At 38.6% G+C, this 16,978-nt stretch overlaps 1 long non-coding RNA gene across 1 annotated transcript; it reads right to left on the bottom strand.

Moving 5' to 3' along the window:
• Positions 1-10,271: 10,271 nt before the first annotated feature.
• On the bottom strand, positions 10,272-12,790 carry LOC108287674. The gene is made up of 3 exons (XR_001818435.2): positions 12,641-12,790; positions 11,904-12,062; positions 10,272-10,445 (listed from the first exon to the last, which is right to left on the bottom strand). It is a non-coding gene; the product is annotated as an uncharacterized LOC108287674 (long non-coding RNA).
• Between the last annotated feature and the right edge of the window lie 4,188 nt (positions 12,791-16,978).

Raw genomic sequence — 16,978 nt, forward strand, 5'->3', positions numbered from 1 at the left:
GAAGCCAGCCAGCTTGAATAACAGAGCAAGACCCTGATTCAAAAAAGGGGGGAGGGAGGGAAGGAAGGAAGGAAGGAAGGAAGGAAGGAAGGAAGGAAGGAAGGAAGGAGGGAGGGAGGGAGGGAGGGAGGGAGGGAGGGAGGAGAGAGAAAAAAGAAAAGAAGAGAGGAGGAGAGGGGAGGAGAGGGGAGGAGAGCGGAGGGGAGGTGAGGGAAGGAAGAGGTGAACTCCTCTTTAGCTGAAGACCTCAAAATATCTTGAGGTTCCTGGGCCTGTCAGAAAGTGATATTTCGTTTTATCAATATCATGTTTTCCTTTATTTTGAAACAATCTATAAATAACCTGTAAATCTTTAAACAATCTTTAAATAACTTGTAAACTAGACAAAATTATTTCATTCTCAACAAATGTAATCCTCATGCCTTTATAACTTTCCTCACCAAAAACATACCTTACTTTTTTTGTACACTTTGCATATAGAATTATTTCTTATTTCAGTAGTTTTAATTATATATATTCTCATTTGTATAATCATATATATTTAATCTTAACTCAATAATGCTAATTTCTAGGGAAACCTAGGAAATGAGTAATTTTGGACTGTTTTATATCAGTATTTATAGATGAAAGCCATTTTATAATTTTTTAGAAAGATATGCTTTCTCAATTTTTTGTTTATTTACAGCTCTAATTATATTTAGTGTTTCTATACCATATAAAAATAAGATGTCAAAGTAAATAAACTTATGTTTAATAATTGTTTCCATATTTTAACTTTCTTAGAAATGACTTTGACATTTTATTATTATATATTCCTTAATTTAACATATGATATGATTTGGCTGTGTCCCCATTCAAATCTCATCTTGAATTCCCATGTGTTGTGGGAGGGACCCAATGAGAGGTAATAGAATCATGGGAGTAGGCCTTTCCCACGCTGTTCTCATGCTAGTGAATAAGTATCATGACATCTGATGGTTGAAAAAGATGAGTTCCCCTGCACAAGCTCTCTCTCTTTGCCTGTTGCCATCCATGTAAATTGTGACTTGCCCCTCTTTGCCTTCTACCATGATTGTGAGGCTCTTCTGGCCACATGGAACTGTAAATTCATTAAAGCCTTTTTCCTGTGTAAATTACCCAGTCTCAGGTATGTCTTTATCAGCAGCATGAAAATGGACTAATACAACCTGACTTTAAGGTTTCAAATCACTAAAAAGAATTTTGAAACTATAACACAAATACCACCCCTCCCCATGATTTCCCCAGTTGTCCTGAGTCCCATATACCATGTGGCACCGAAGATGGCATGAAGGGTAACAGCTATTTGGGTCCTGGATTCATACACCAGCCCAGGACGGAGGACAGAGCTGTGAAGATGGTAGCTGGTGGCCCAGGTACCACAGGCACATACATGTCCCTTCTTCTTATGGCCACCTACCCAGACCGCAGAATGCAGAGGCCAAAAACCAAAAACAAAAGTTCACAGTAAGATGTGTGCAAAGCTTCAGGGGAGTTCAAAAGCCAGCCCTAATTTCTTTAGCTTATAGGCAAATCAAGCCAGTACAAAAAATCCTATAAAAGCAGCAGCTGTATGACGTTAAAACTTGTAGCAGAGACAACATATACCTATCTGAAAGTAGATCCAGACAAAAAAGTCTGAACTGTATTTAGTACTGACAATTCTGAAGCCTTGCCTATTTTATTTTACCAACAGTTTTACTTTCCAAAGATTAGCTCAGATTACATAGCAATATCACATACACGTAATACACATTGACATATACACAGACACAAAGACAGAAGTAGATCTTACAGCTTTCATTAAGGTTCTTCATTTGCAGGCTTCCAAATAGTTTTACTTTCCCCAATTCAGAACATCAATTTTCTGATAATTCGTTTTACTGCCCAAAGAAAATAATTAGGTAACCCCAAATTTGTACTTCTAAAGGAATGACTCTTAGGTAAAATAAGGTAGAAAATTTATATCACAAAGACATAAAACATAGATCTAAACATAATTATCTGCCAAGACAAAGAGGGGCTTAGGTAAATGCACAGACAAGAAAAGTAAGGCAGCCAGGAAAAGTATCTTAAATAAAAGTAAGAATTTTTATGTAAACTTTTAAGTCAATGCCTTTCTCATTATAAAAGTTTCTTATGGTTTAGATGCAAAGAGGAAGATGCCCTTGTAAATGGAGATTTTCTTTACAAATTTCTCTCACAAAGAGCGGTTTTTTTGAGATGGAGTCTTGCTTTTGTCGCCTAGGCTGGAGTGCAAAGGCACAATCTCAGCTCATTGCAACCTCTGCCTCCCAGGTTCAAGTGATTCTCCTGCCTCAGCCTCCTGAGTAGCTGGGATTACAGGTGCCCACGACCATGCCCAGCTAATTTTTGTATTTTTACTAGAGACAGGTTTTTGCCATGTTGGCCAGGTGGTCTCAATTCTGACCTCGTGATCCGCCCACCTCAGCTTCCCAAAGTGCTAGGATTACAGGCATGAGCCACCATGCCTGGCCACAAAGCGTTTTTAAATAGCCAGTGAAATGCCATAAAATTGTACTTTGGATATAGATTTAGTTGACTAGGTGGCTTTTAAAATTAGTTTCAATTTCTTAACTGGATCATTGATTTCAGGGCAATATCCATTAACCAATAAGGTCAAATCAACTCATAACTCTGAGGACTCCATGAGAAAGACGGGGGAAGAGGTAGCGGGGGTGCAAAAAGCGGTCACTAGTACCTTGGCTTTGTTCCTCAAGGTATCCCAGGGTCACTAGCAGTACCTTTTAGATCCCTTTATGTGGTAATAGAAATTTTTTTATTTTCCTTCCGCAATTTTTCATCCAGTGACCACCAAATGGAGAAATTAAGGTCTTGAAGGAGAACATATCAATGACTTAGGAAAACTAGATGGGAGACTGAAGGTGACAAAAGGAGAGTCATAGCAAATGGAAGAATGTATCCTAGAGTCACTTAAACTTTCAGGAGTTTGAGATATTAGGTTGGTGCAAGAGTAATTGCAGTTTTTGCCATTACTTTTAATAGCGAAAGGATCAAATGTATGGATATTTATACTAAAAAATAAACCAGAGTTACTTCGCCTAAGACTACTGTAAATGCTTTTCTCCCAGTAATCTTAATTTGGAAAAAGAAAAAGAGAAAATCCACGATTTTTACCAACCTTTCAACAGGATTTGTGACAGACACCTGGGATGTCTGGGAAGATACCAGATGACTGGGAAGATATTCTTACCTTACAGCTGGCGTGTCAGGTCCTGGGTTCCTTTGATGTGACATCCAGAGGAGCAGAGTGGTTTTGGTTATCCTGCTCAATATAACAAAACTGCAGAAGCCAAAGGGAAACCTCCCCTACACCCTCTGAAGTTTCACTGAAAATCGAACGGCCCATTAGTAGGAGAAAAGCCAAACAAAATTGGCTATTGCACACACATGTGGATGGAGGCAATACAGAATGTGAAAACGCAAAGAAAGGGCCAGAAGGTTAACACCTGTATACCATCTTGAGGTTATAGAAAAAAATGGGCTTAGAGTGTGGCAAGAAGTTTATAGGAGGGAAAAAGAAAGGCATAGGGCAAAGGTGGGCTTGTTATGTACATGAAACCTCACAGATAGTAGCTCTCAGAAAAAAACAGATGGTAGTTAGTGGTTGAGTACATCTTTTCTAGATCTGGATAAGGGGGAGGGCCTCAGAGAAAGCCTGGGTATTTATTTCACTAATGTGGATTTTTCTCTACAGATGCAAATTTCCTCCAGGAAAGGCAGCGTTTCAGGGCTATTCCTGTCTGCAGGCCCTCTGAATAGCCTTCATGAAATATGTCACTGAAGTATATTTTGGAGTGAAATATTTTTGTTTTCCTTCATTGGCAAAAGAGAAAATGTATCAGTTGCAATATTCAAAGGAAACAAAAAATAGACTATGCTTATAATTAATAAAATTGTATTATATTTTTTAATTTCCTATAAAGATAGTATAGAATTAATTAAACAGGTCTGGCGCCTCTCTTCCTGCTTTTCTTTCTGTCCAAAACATTTCTTCCACCTTATGCCAAAATGTCCAGCACACACTATTATTGAGACACTCCCTAAGGCATTTATCTTTTCAAGAGGTTTTCGTTATTGAAAGGCAAATACTCCTGAGCCAGATTCAGCTCAGTAATTGATTAGTTGCAGTCATCTGAGAGTAAAAAAGTGACCAGAAATCACATACAGGTGAGAGGACTGTGTAACCAAGGACATTTTAAGACGGCATATGGGAAAGAAATGGCAAAGCTAAAGGGTCATAAAAAGCAAGCACTGCTTATCAGCTATGTATCCATGTGCAGATGATTAATGTAACGATAAAATTCAAAAATATATGCTTTTAAAAATAAAGCATCTACTTCAGCTCACTCTTAAGGAACAGGAAGCAAACCACTCATTTCCTGAGATGAGCAGCTCCCTCGACTAACCACAAGGTGGTGCTCTATTTGGGATTGCCATGCTTAGATTCCATACTCAGAGCCCAGTCAGCCACTGGCATTAGAATTCCCATTTATAAGCCTTTTCCTTCCAGTCAAATCAGTTCTAAATAGTACTAGCTGCTGTTAAGCAACTCTGCCCAAGTGCAGACTTCTGTCCATTGAAAATCATTCATTAACGATGTTGCGTTTATATGGGTGAAGTCAATGCTGAGTTCCAACATCGGTAGCCATCGTTTTCTGTTATGGACTGAAACGGGGTTTTATGGCCCCTCAAAATGTATACATTGAAGCCCTAACCCCCAGTGTGATGCTATTAGGAGGTGAGGTCCTTGGAAGAAAATTAGTTTTAGATGAGTTCACAAGAATGGAACTCTTAGGATGGAATTAGTGCCCTTTTAAAAAGAGGTCCTTTCATATCCACCATACCAGGCTACAACTACAAGCAGACAGATCAGGATACAGGTGGCTGTCTGCAAGCCAGGCAGAGGGCGCTCACCAAGAACAGAAACTGCGTGTGTATGTATGTACAGGCTAGACAGATACATATAAAAGACCATATATTATATACAACATATATGTAATATATATTGCATACTATATGTAATGTATATATAATATACATATATAATATTTTGTTGTTTAGGCCACACAGTCTATGATATTTTTTATAGTACCCAGAGCTAAGACAGAAATTGGTACCTAGAAGTGGTGTCCTGCTGTAACAAACATCTAAAAAAGTAGAAGTACCTTTGGAACTGAAAAATGGATAGAGGCTAGAAGAGTTTTGAGATGCATACCAGAACAATTCAAGATCACTGTTACGGTACTGCTCAATGGAATTCTAGTGAGATCTCAGAAAGAGGAAAGCGGATGAAAAAGAAACCATCTTCTCAGAGAATACGTAACTAATTATCAACAGAATGTTGGCAGAAATATTGATGGTAAAGGCCATTCTGATAAGGTTTCAGACAGAAATGGGGAACATGTTACTGAACAACTTTTTTCAAAGCAATACTTGTTATAAAGTGGCAGAAAATTATTCCGAATTGTGTTCTTTTTCTAGTGTTTTTTGAAAGGTAGAACTTGCAAGTGATGAAACTGGATATTTATCTGATATTCTATGCAAAGGGTTGAAGAACTGGTTTCATTCCTCCTGACTGCTCAGAGTATAATGCAAAAAAAGAGAAATGATGTCGAGACAGAATTGTTAAGCAAAAGGGAACCAGGACTTAAAGATTTGGAAAATTCCCAGCCTGTCTATATTGCAAAAACAAAAACAAAAAAGAGAAATCATGTGCAGAAGAAAATACCAAGCGTGTGTCTAACCAATCACTTATGGAGATTTGTGTAAGTGGGAACCACAGACCTAATCGGCGATCTCAACTGAAGCCAGAAAAGAGATGGGATTATATCAGTAGAAACACTGCCGGCTGAGACTAAACATTCAAAAAGGACAGAATGAAGCAAGCTTGTGAATAAGTGCTATTCCTCAAGAAAAGGAAGGAATCCTCTCTCCACCATGTGAGAATACTGCAAGAAGGTTGCTGTCTGCAAGTCAGGAAAAGGGCCTTCCCCAAGAACCACATCAGTGGGCATCTTGATCTTGGCCTTCTCAGCCTCCAGAACTGTGAGAAATAAATGTGGGTTGTTTAAGTCATCCAGCCTGTAGTATTTTGTTATAACAGCCCAAGTTGACTAAGACACTTTCTTTCCTTTAGCTGAGCTTTCTGCTCTCATTATTCCTCCTCCCTCTTGCTTCTTTCCTCTTGTTTCCTGGATCTTGTTATTTCATTTTTGTGTCATGACAGGTAACGTGAAATATCATACTATAGCAGATATGGAGATTTGCCACTCAGATCACTTCAAGAAAGGACTTCTTACCCAGCAGTGGGGGGTGCAGTCACCAGGAAGCCTCCTACTGTAGCTTCTTCATAGTCTTAGGTGCAGAAAGCCACCTCACTCAAGTTCACATTCTTCCCAGCAGCCTTCATCACGTGACTAAGCAGAGTGACAGGGGATAGGAGAGAGTAGGGATATGGAAGCTGGGTCATTTCAACCCAATAGAAGACCAGTCTAACAGGCAATGCCTGTTCTCGAGCTACCTACAGAGGCTTCATTGGGCTTGCACTGCATGTTAGCTTTTTCCTCTAGTTGATATTGCTTCCAACTCTTTTCCTCATACAAATACTGATCTTTAATAAACATCTTGAACCCCAGACGACAGCTCAGTGTCTACTCTCTCCTTCTGGAGAACACAGCCTGCAACTGTGCAAAAATAAATTGCTTGGATCATCTGATGATGACGGGCTATTAAATAATTTGGAACACTGAGCTTTCACTTTTGTACAACTTCAGATTTTTTTCACTGAATCACCATTTATTCAATAAATATTTGAGTACCTCTTATGAGCTAGGCACTGTGCTTGGTAGAAGATACATTAAAAATGTCTGGAATGCAGACATGGCGCTAGAGGTAAAACAGACATCTCGTAATCATGAAAATGAAAGCTATACTCTAAGGGGCAGCAGAACAGAGCCAGAAGGAGCTTTCATGAAGCAACAATTACTCCTCTAGATTGCCTGTCTCTGGGCTTCTCATTGTATGTGAAAAATAGCCACTTCTTGGGTTTTCTGTTACCTGCAATGGAACACAATCTCTAGCTGATGGAATCCCCCCTCCTTGGTACTGAGTATGCCTGATGCAAATACCATTCCTTGGCAGTTGTTTGTTAATTTATGGATTGAGTGAATGAATGAATGAATGATGGTGCTTGCTTTTATTTTACTCCATGTTCCCTGGTCAAATCCACAAAGTCAGCCAATAATCAAGCTAGGAGAATAATTTGGCCTCTGGTAGCTTGCTCCTTGGCTCAAATCTGCTCATCCCATTCTTCCTTTTGCATTTTAAAAGCATGTTCATTTTATACATTTTCGGGCATTACCACATCAAAATGAACAACAAAAAAAGGACTAAAAAGGACTTCTCTGGTAAGATCATTTTGACACTTTTATCTTCTATATTTTATATTCAAATTAAAAGAAAATTTGACATATGGAATATGAGGCTTTATAAACATATAACATATTATTTAAATGCTTCCGTTTCAGAGGAGCTGAGAGATAAACAGCATGTCTGTAATTACCCCTCCACCATCAACAAACTTCAAATTACCATCTACTCTCAAAGGCAGAGAAAATTTAAAAGTGGTTTTTATGAAATTTCAGAAGTTACATATTCATTAATTTGTTATATTAACTTCTATGACTCCCGGACACAGAATCTGTCTTCAGATCCATTTACTTGAAGGGAATTTTTCAATCTGTTTGATAGAGATACAAGAATGACCACAAGGATAAGACTGATCACCAAACAAATCCAGAGAAAAGCATTCCACCAAAATTAAAACCACCGATGATGTGACACTAGATTCAGCTTATCTCCATGTCCATTTTCTTCTTCCCAATCACATTTTCTATTCATATTTTTGATTATACGCCTATTAAACAATCATTCATTCAACAGCAATTATGTGCAAGTACAGTGCCAGGCAGCACGAAGAAATAAGGCATGGTCCTGGGCCTAAAACAGGAATTTACAGCCAGACAAGATACAGCAGATACATAATAAAGCACTTAATAAAAAGTAATATGTCAAAAAGAAGTAAACATAGACTGCTTGGGGATCACAGGAGAGAGAAACTCAACCTAGCATGGAGGAAGAGTTCAGGAAATATCTCTCAGAAAAGACAGCCTTTGCATTATCTTAAACAATGAACAGAAGTTACTTAACCCACTGAAAATTTTATTCAAATCCAACTGCTTCTCAGCATATCCATTGCTACCAGCCTAGTGTATCATTCATCTACCTGGATCACTGCGATGGCCTCCTAACAGGTGCCCCTGCTGGAAACTGTTGTGCCTACAGCAGCCACAGTGAGCTTCTTAAAAGGTGATCAGATGATGTCACCCCTCTAATGGCTTTCCTACATTCTTTTTTTTTTTTTTTTTTTTTGAGACGGAGTTTCACTCTTGTTACCCAGGCTGGAGTGCAATGGCGCGATCTCGGCTCACTGCAACCTCCGCCTCCTGGGTTCAGGTAATTCTCCTGCCTCAGCCTCCTGAGTAGCTGGGATTACAGGCACGCGCCACCATGCCCAGCTAATTTTTTGTAGTTTTAGTAGAGACGGGGTTTCACCATGTTGACCAGGATGGTCTCGATCTCTTGACCTCGTGATCCACCCGCCTCGGCCTCCCAAAGTGCTGGGATTACAGGCTTGAGCCACCGCGCCCGGCCTCCTACATTCTTAAATAAAAGTCTTCACTATGTTTCTAAAACCCTACAGGCTATGGTAGTTGGCTACCTGATGGGTCTTATTTCCCATTACTCTTCTCTTGGCTGACAGCAGCTCCATCTACACTGGCCCCCTTGACATTCCTCAGACACACCAAGAAATTTGCCCAAGTGTTTGTACGTGCTGTTCTTGCCTAGAAACATTCTAATGGCTTACTCACCTCATTTGGATCTCTGCAGAAATGTCACCTCCTCAGGGAGGCGCTCCATGAACATACCATCTAAAATAATACACCCCATCACTCTATCTCCTTACGTTTCATTGGTTTCATTTTCCTTCCTAGCACTTATCACTGTCTAATATGTATTTGTCAATTGCCTGTTTTCCCTTCTAGAATGTAAGTTTTATGACAGCAAGACTTTATTTAGTTTACTACTATGTCCCAGCACCTGGAGCAGTTCCTACACTTAGTAGGCACTTGATAAATATCCATAGAATAAATAAATATATCACATGTCCTCCTAATCTAAAAAAAGAAGAAAGGAAAAGATAGTGTGTTCAGAAGTTATTTATATGGCAAGCCCAGACTCTTTACTCCCATTCTAATTGAGCTAAGTAATCTGTTCTAGCTAACAACATGAAGCCAAACATAAAAGATCATCTTCCAAGTGAATGTGGAGAGTGGGTACTTGTTTAAAAAGTTGTAAAAGTATTATTATTGAAAATCAGAGTCATAAAACTGAAAGCTTTTTTAAATCTTGCAAGTTCTCAGTGAATACAAGACCCAAGTTCATTTGGAAACACATGTTCTGCAACCTCAGCTTAGTGTTACGCTCCAAAGATAGGATTTTCAGTTGGCCAAGGGTTCCTTGAAACTTTGTTGTCCATCCACATTGTAAAGTCGTGTAAAAATTTCTCTACACATACAGGTAAGAGTTCTTAAAATGGCAACTCAAAGACCCACTGCATTCAGGAATTGGGGAGGAAGGGCTATGTAGTATTTTTTAAAATTTGAATTAGTTGCCTACATTTATATATTCAATTTCACATCAAAATCCATCTCTCGAAAATGTGAAAGATCTACCAACACATATTAATAATAGTCAGCTGGAGCTGAGTTATAGCTGCTCCCTTCAGATAGGCTAACTACAGTATCACCTAACATCATTTATAGGTTCTTGAAAACTGAAGCTTTAAATGACATGATGTATACCTGTGGCCAAGCAATGTGCTCACTTCCTGATTAACATAGACACACATACTATGACACCAGTTTTTTTGTTTTTTTTTTTTAAAAAAGGCTTTATTATGAGGTTGGCTGGCAAGGAGACAGGAGACAGTACTAGAGGTAAAATAGACATCTGGAGTCTGGGGCTAGTTTTTTGGGTTAGAGAGAGCAGGCTGGTATGCAGAAGTGCTGGCGAGTAGGTTTTGATTGGAAGAACTTTAAACGAGACCATATGCAGTAAAGTATGGTAAGGGATCCTAACACCTACCATTCCTTAGCTTGTAACCCTTCACTTTTGAAAGTGTTCTGGCCTTCAGTTCTGACCAAGTCTTGATACATTTGTTCCATGAGGAGAGTGAAACTTCAGTGCCAGATTTTATTTGAGGTTGAAATCTTTTCTGTGCATACTTCCACTGTATGACTTGCAATTTCTTCACTTGGTGCCTATAAAATAATTTAATATCCTGTTATCAATGGAGTAGAGCCAGTCAAAACTGGTTCAGTAGTTACATAAGAAAACCAATTTTATAATAGGCTAATTGACATAAACAAGAGTTAAGTTCCTATGGCATATTTCTGGTCACAAAAACATCATCAAACATCTAAATAAAGGTGAAAAGACTTCTAATAGTAAACATTGAAATAAATGTGAGCTATACATACAAATCAGAAAACGTAACAAAAATAAGTAAGGTAACTATTTACCCAGTCATTCCAGTTGAGGGTCATGGGTGACCATAGCCCATTCTAGCAGCTGGGTCACGAGGTAGAAGCCCCTGGCAGGCCAGATCTCACTAACGCAGGCCTCCATTACAACTGTCCCAGCACTGACTGAGTAGCTAGGTTAAACATTAAAAGCTGATTGCACCAGTGCCTTTACACAAAGGCTGGAATGTAACAAAAGCCCACCAAGAGTTTTGCCTAGGCCTTTCCTGGGTCTTAAAGCATGACAAAATAATGAAGTAATTAACAGGACCCATTTAGGATTAAACAAGTTTTATTGGGAGGTCTGAACACACTCCCCGGGCCTCCATAAGCAAGTTTATTGCAGGTCTAAAGAACTCCCCAAACCTCCATGATTTACCAGGAGACCAGAGAAGGGTAATCACCCCCACACCTGGACGCATTTAGATTAAGTAAATTTACTAAGGCTTCAGAAGAAAGTCTTCAGGATTCAGACCCTAGTTATAGATTAAAAGAAGTTAATCATTTATGTCTTTAGATGAATGCACACTTACATGTAGACATATAGCTTAGAAGGTATATAAGCTCTGGAAAACTTTGTAATTTTGAGTTGTTCTGGAAATAATTTCCAGCCCTTCTCCCTGTAACCGGTTACATAAATAAAAACAGTCTTCCTCCCCAGTTCATATAAGTCTCATTATTGGGCTACAAGAAACAGCAGCGTGACCCTCAGTTTGGTCCAAGAACAAACCCTCACTGGACAAGACGCCATTCCATCACAGGACGCACTCCCACACACATCCACACTCACTCAAATGGGGACAATTCAGATATGCCAGTGAACCTCACGTCTTTGGGATGTGGGAGTAAACCAGGGTATCTGGAGAAAATCCATGCAGACTTAAGAACACGAAATCATGAAGACAGTGGCCCCAGCCCAGAATCAATTTTTTTTTTTCTCATCGGCATTATAATAAAATGATACTGAAGAAAACAATGTTATTCCAGGACCTGCTGTACTCTGAAGCACACCTCAATGCTTACACAGATTCTTTATTAACTCAGGTGGGTTCTCTCATTTATTCCACCTGTCTAGTCCCTGCAGGCATTTAAGTTTTTAATCACCAGCCTTAAACTTGATTGGTTAATTGTCCCAGAGACAGGCAGATTGTCAAAGAAGCAAAAGCACTCATATAATAGCCACGAGGAACCACCGACCTTTAAAATAACACAAGCCATTGTAGAAACGTAGAACGGGGCCTCAGAAATCATCCAGTTTTCCTCATTATGATAAATGAGGAAACAGAGGCCCAGAGGGGTCAAACTTTGAGCAGATCTTGATGCCCAAGAAGGTCCTCTGTCTCGCCGACTGAGCACCTACCAGAACACATATTTGTGAGTTAGCAAACATTGCATTGTAGACCTGTTTACAATGTTCTGGAATGTTTTGAAAACATTTTTTAAAGCCTAATTACTAGGAAAAGGCAGTATTTCTAACCACTTAAGCTCAACTGGGAAAAAAATTCTCTAGAATAAAGTTCCCATGAGGCCAAGACAAGATGTGAAGAGCTGAAGTTGCCTAGATCAAGAGTCAGAAGATTGTTTCAGTAAACGGCCACGATAGCCAGTATTTGAAGCTTTGTGGGCAATATGGTCTCATGGCAACCGCTCAACTTTTCGGCCATCGCATGCAGCATCCATGGATAAGTAAGTAAATTGGTGCTACTCTGTTCCAAAAGAAACTTTATTTATGTACACTGAAAATTGAATTTCATATAATTTTCATGGGTCATGAAATCTCTTATTTTTTCGTTGAACCACTTAAAATCTAAAAAGTATTTCCAGCTCATAGATCATACAAAAACTGAGTGTGGACAGGATTTTGCCCCTGGGCCATAGTTTTCGGATCTCTGGCCCAGATCACAAGGGTAGATGAGAGGAGCAGCCAAACCTACTTGTCCTGGGATCTCAGGGTTTTGTTCAATCTGAATGCAAGATTTCTCCTCCTAACCAGACCAGCCTGGTGTTTTTTATGGTATTTCAATTGTCTTACAGTTTGTCAAGTTTATACCATTTACTCATCTTCTTGGCTGATCTTCACAATTATCCTGTGAGGTACATAGGGCAGGTATATATGTTATGTTTCAAATTTGCTCATTACCTGTACAGATTATAATGACAATAATAAATGAGAAATTCACTGGAAATATCACCACTTCAAGAAACAATATTTAACATTTTTCTTTATATTCCCACATGCCTTTGTCATATTTATGCAGAATTCTACAGAATTGGCCTCATAATAGGAATATAATTGTATATTCCAGTTTTTTGCATAATTGATCCATGTATTATAACAATATTCCCAGAAGTGAGATTACCAGATAAAAGGACAGTAATACTTTTTGATTCTTAATACGCTTTGGAAACTTCTTTCCAAAAACTTACATGAAAGCCACTGGTAATGAGCTTGATAGGAGTAAGATCTGCAATCCTATGGCACTATAGGTTGACTAGCGTTAACAATAATTTATTGCATATTTTCAAATTACTAGAAGAATGGATTTTGAATGTTCTCAACACAGAAACAATTTTTAATGTTTGAAGTGATAATTATGCTAGTTACCCTGATTCTATTGCTATACCTGGTATGTATAAAAACTCACTATCTACCCTATACATAGGTACAATTTTTATGTGTCAAATAAAAATTGAAAAAAGAGAAAATAATGTATGCTATCATTGGAGAAAATTTGGAATATGCAGAAAAAATACCCAGGAGAAAACAAAATATTTTGTTTATAAAAAGGCACCAGAATTAGCCAGGTATGGTGGCATATGCCTATAATCCCAGCTACTCTGGAGGCTGAGGCAGGAGAATCGCTTGAACCCAGGAAGTGGAGGTTGTGGTGAGCAGAGTTCATGCCATTGCACTCCAGCCTGGGCAACAGAGCAAGACTCTGTCTCACAAAAAAAAAAAAAGAAAAGAAAAAAAAAGCCACCAGTCATGTATGGATGTACCAGAAAAGAATTTTCATTAGCACGGGGTTAAAAGACTGGGTCATGGAGCAGCCCAACTCTGTCATTGACTCTTGTGTTACTTTCAGAGTGTTACTTCTACTTTAAGCTTCGGTTTCCTCATCTGTCAAATAAGGACAATAATATATGTTTTATGTTAGGATTAAAAGAGATGATCTATGTAACAGTGACTTATAATAAACAACTTCCAAATCCCAGTGAAGGTTATATCATGATGATGCTAATGATGATGATAATGGTGAGAATGAAGGTAATGATAATGGTCATGATGAGCTTCGGTTTATTCATGAAGAACCCGGATTCAGATTAGTTAAGTATCTTGCCTAATGTCACACAGTCAGCTGAATAACATTAGGATTCTAATGCATGTCTTTTGTTGTTTATCTTTGACGGTAGCCAAGGATCTTGTGGAACATTTAACATATAAATAGTTTAGATTTCTTGCTTACTCTCAAGAACATTTTGTTTTCAGACCGATGTCTAAGTCTTAGATATCAGCCAATCTGTTCTTTCTGTATCCGAGGACCCACTGGTCCAGCTCTAACCTTGCTACACAAAGCCAGACATGAAATTTTTACTTTGCACTTTAAAAAGCAAGTATCAGATGAGCACTATACAGCATAATCTGTCTGCCTTCCAGCACTCACATCAACCTAGTCACCAAGCTTGCCACAACAGCCTTTTATTTCTAACAGTATTTACTTTGCTATTTAAAGTAGATGTCGACAGGTTTTAACATTGAGTTCATTTATATTCATAACCTTTTATACAAACTCCAATATTTCAAGGTTAATGAAATCAGCACTTCCAAAACTGAGAACTAATATCCAAGAATAATTCATATATGTTAAAAATATTACTTTCAACTGTAAATTAGTTTAACCATTATGGAAGACAGTGTGGTGGCTCCTCGAGGACCAGAAATAGAAATTCCATTTGACCCAGCAATCCCATTACTGGGCATATATCCAAAGGATTATAAATCGTTCTATTATAAAGACATATGCACAGGTATGTTCATAGAGGCACTGTTTACAATAGCAAAGACCTGGAGCCAACCCAAATGCCCATCGATGATAGACTGGACAGGGAAAATATGACACATATACACCATGGAATATTATGCAGCCATAAAAAACAACGAGTTTGTGTTCTTTGTAGCAATATGGATGAATCTAGAAACCGTCATTCTTAGCAAACTGACACAAGAACAGAAAACCAAACACCACATGTTTTCACTCATAGGCGGGTGATGAACAATGAGAACACTTGGGCACAGGGAAGGGAACAACATTCACTGGGCTAGGTGGGGGGGGAGGAGGGGGTGGAGGGGAGGGGAGGAGAGGGATAGCAGTGATGGGGGAAGATGGGAAGGGATAACACCAGGAGAAATGCCTGAAGTAGGTGATGTGGTGGGAGGGGTGGGAGATGGAGACAGCAAACCACCATGGCATATATGTACCTATACAACAACCCTGCAGGATGCAGGATGTGCACATGTACCCCAGAGCCCAAAGTACAATATATATATATAACTTTCTTCTTTTTGTTTCTTCTTGTTCAGAAACAATATTCCTAAGAAAAGTGAAAATTATGGTCAATAACAACATGAGAATTTAACTGAGAATTAACATGGAAATGTTCTATAGATTATAGAAACCTATAATATATGTTCTATAATCTTATTCTGAATGGAACACAAAGATATCATCTACAAACCTTCTTGGCAGCTTTTGCCAGTGCTTACTTGCTTCTCCCAAGATGGTTTTTTGCTTGTCTACTTATCGAAGCAGTTGTGTTCTGGGTGTTAGTTGCACGGTAATAGTTTTGATTTAAACTATGTGAAGAAAATCTGGTTCTAAGAATTAATGACACTTGTGTTTATAGATGGGTGGCATTTGAGAATTGAGAGCATGTGTCAGCAAACTTTTTTAAACAGCTAGATAGGAAAGATTGCAGGCTTTGCAGACAGAAAGTTCTGTTGCAATTACTTAAGTCTCCTGCTACAACACAAAAACAGCAATAGACAATGTGTAAATGAATGGGCATACTTGTGTTCCAATAAAACTATTCTTTTGTTTAGGCAGAGTCTCACTTTGTCACCCAGGCTTATGAGTGCAGTGGCACAATCATGGCTCACTGCAGCCTCAACCTCCCAGGCTTAAGTGATCCTCTTGCCTCAGCCTCCGGAGTAGCTGGGACTACTGCCGTGCACCACCTTGCCTGGGTAATTTTTTAAATTTTTGTAGAAATGGGATCTCCCCATGTTGTTCAGGCTAGTGTCAAACTCCTGGCCTCAAGTGATCCTTCCACCTCAGCCTTCCAAAGTGTTAGGATTACAAGCCACCATGCCTGGCCAAAACTTCACTTTAAAAAGCAAATATTATGCCTGCAAGATACAGTGTGCTGGCCTCTGCTCGAGCAACTGGTAGAGCTTCTCCTAGATGTCAGTGGCACTGGTCATATCTTAATATTTTGTGGCACTTAAAAATAATTTAATGGCATATATGTCTCCTGATTTTGCTGTTTTCTGGCACCTTGCCACCAAAACATGCTACAGTCTTCTTAAGACTGGGTGAGAGTTATGATTCTAGACTTTGATACCATGAAAGTTTTTATGCTTGGTGATCCTCATCAGCTTGAGTCCTTGTGGCATTTACAGTTCTAGAAGGTGGTAGTTGATGGCATTAAAGGTAATCTGCCAATCTTAAAATCATAGTCCTTAGCCCATAGTAAACATTCAGAGAATGTTTGTTGAGTGAATAAATGATCCCTATCTGAGTCTCCAAAAGGTGCTAAAAATTATATCTCTAATATTTTCTAATTTCTCCACTCCATGTTGTTTATTCAGCAACTGGCAAGTTAATTTGGGGGAAAAAATGAGAGAATTTGACCATGTGGTTTGGATTTTCATTAATTCATACTTTCCAGATTAGTTAAGGATCCTGGGATATATAGGATTCGTTAAGAATATGTAGAGGTATAGAACTACCTCTAATAAGTCATGTTAAATGTCATATCTGGGTGTCTAGTTCAACTGCTTTACAAATATCTCTTATTGAAACTTGTTATATTTTCCAAAAGTGCTATAGAAAAATTTCTCCATGCCTCCCAAAAAGAGAATGCTATTATATTGATATCCTACTGGTCTCATTCTTAGATAAATAAATATAGAATTGTATCCCTCTTCTGCACCATTTTGAGAATGTGCTACACTGGGTTTACAGAACTCCAGTTTTATGAGTAAAAGTATA

The sequence above is a fragment of the Cebus imitator genome, unplaced genomic scaffold, assembly GCF_001604975.1.
Source record: "Cebus imitator isolate Cc_AM_T3 unplaced genomic scaffold, Cebus_imitator-1.0 Scaffold351, whole genome shotgun sequence".
Lineage (NCBI taxonomy): Eukaryota > Metazoa > Chordata > Mammalia > Primates > Cebidae > Cebus > Cebus imitator.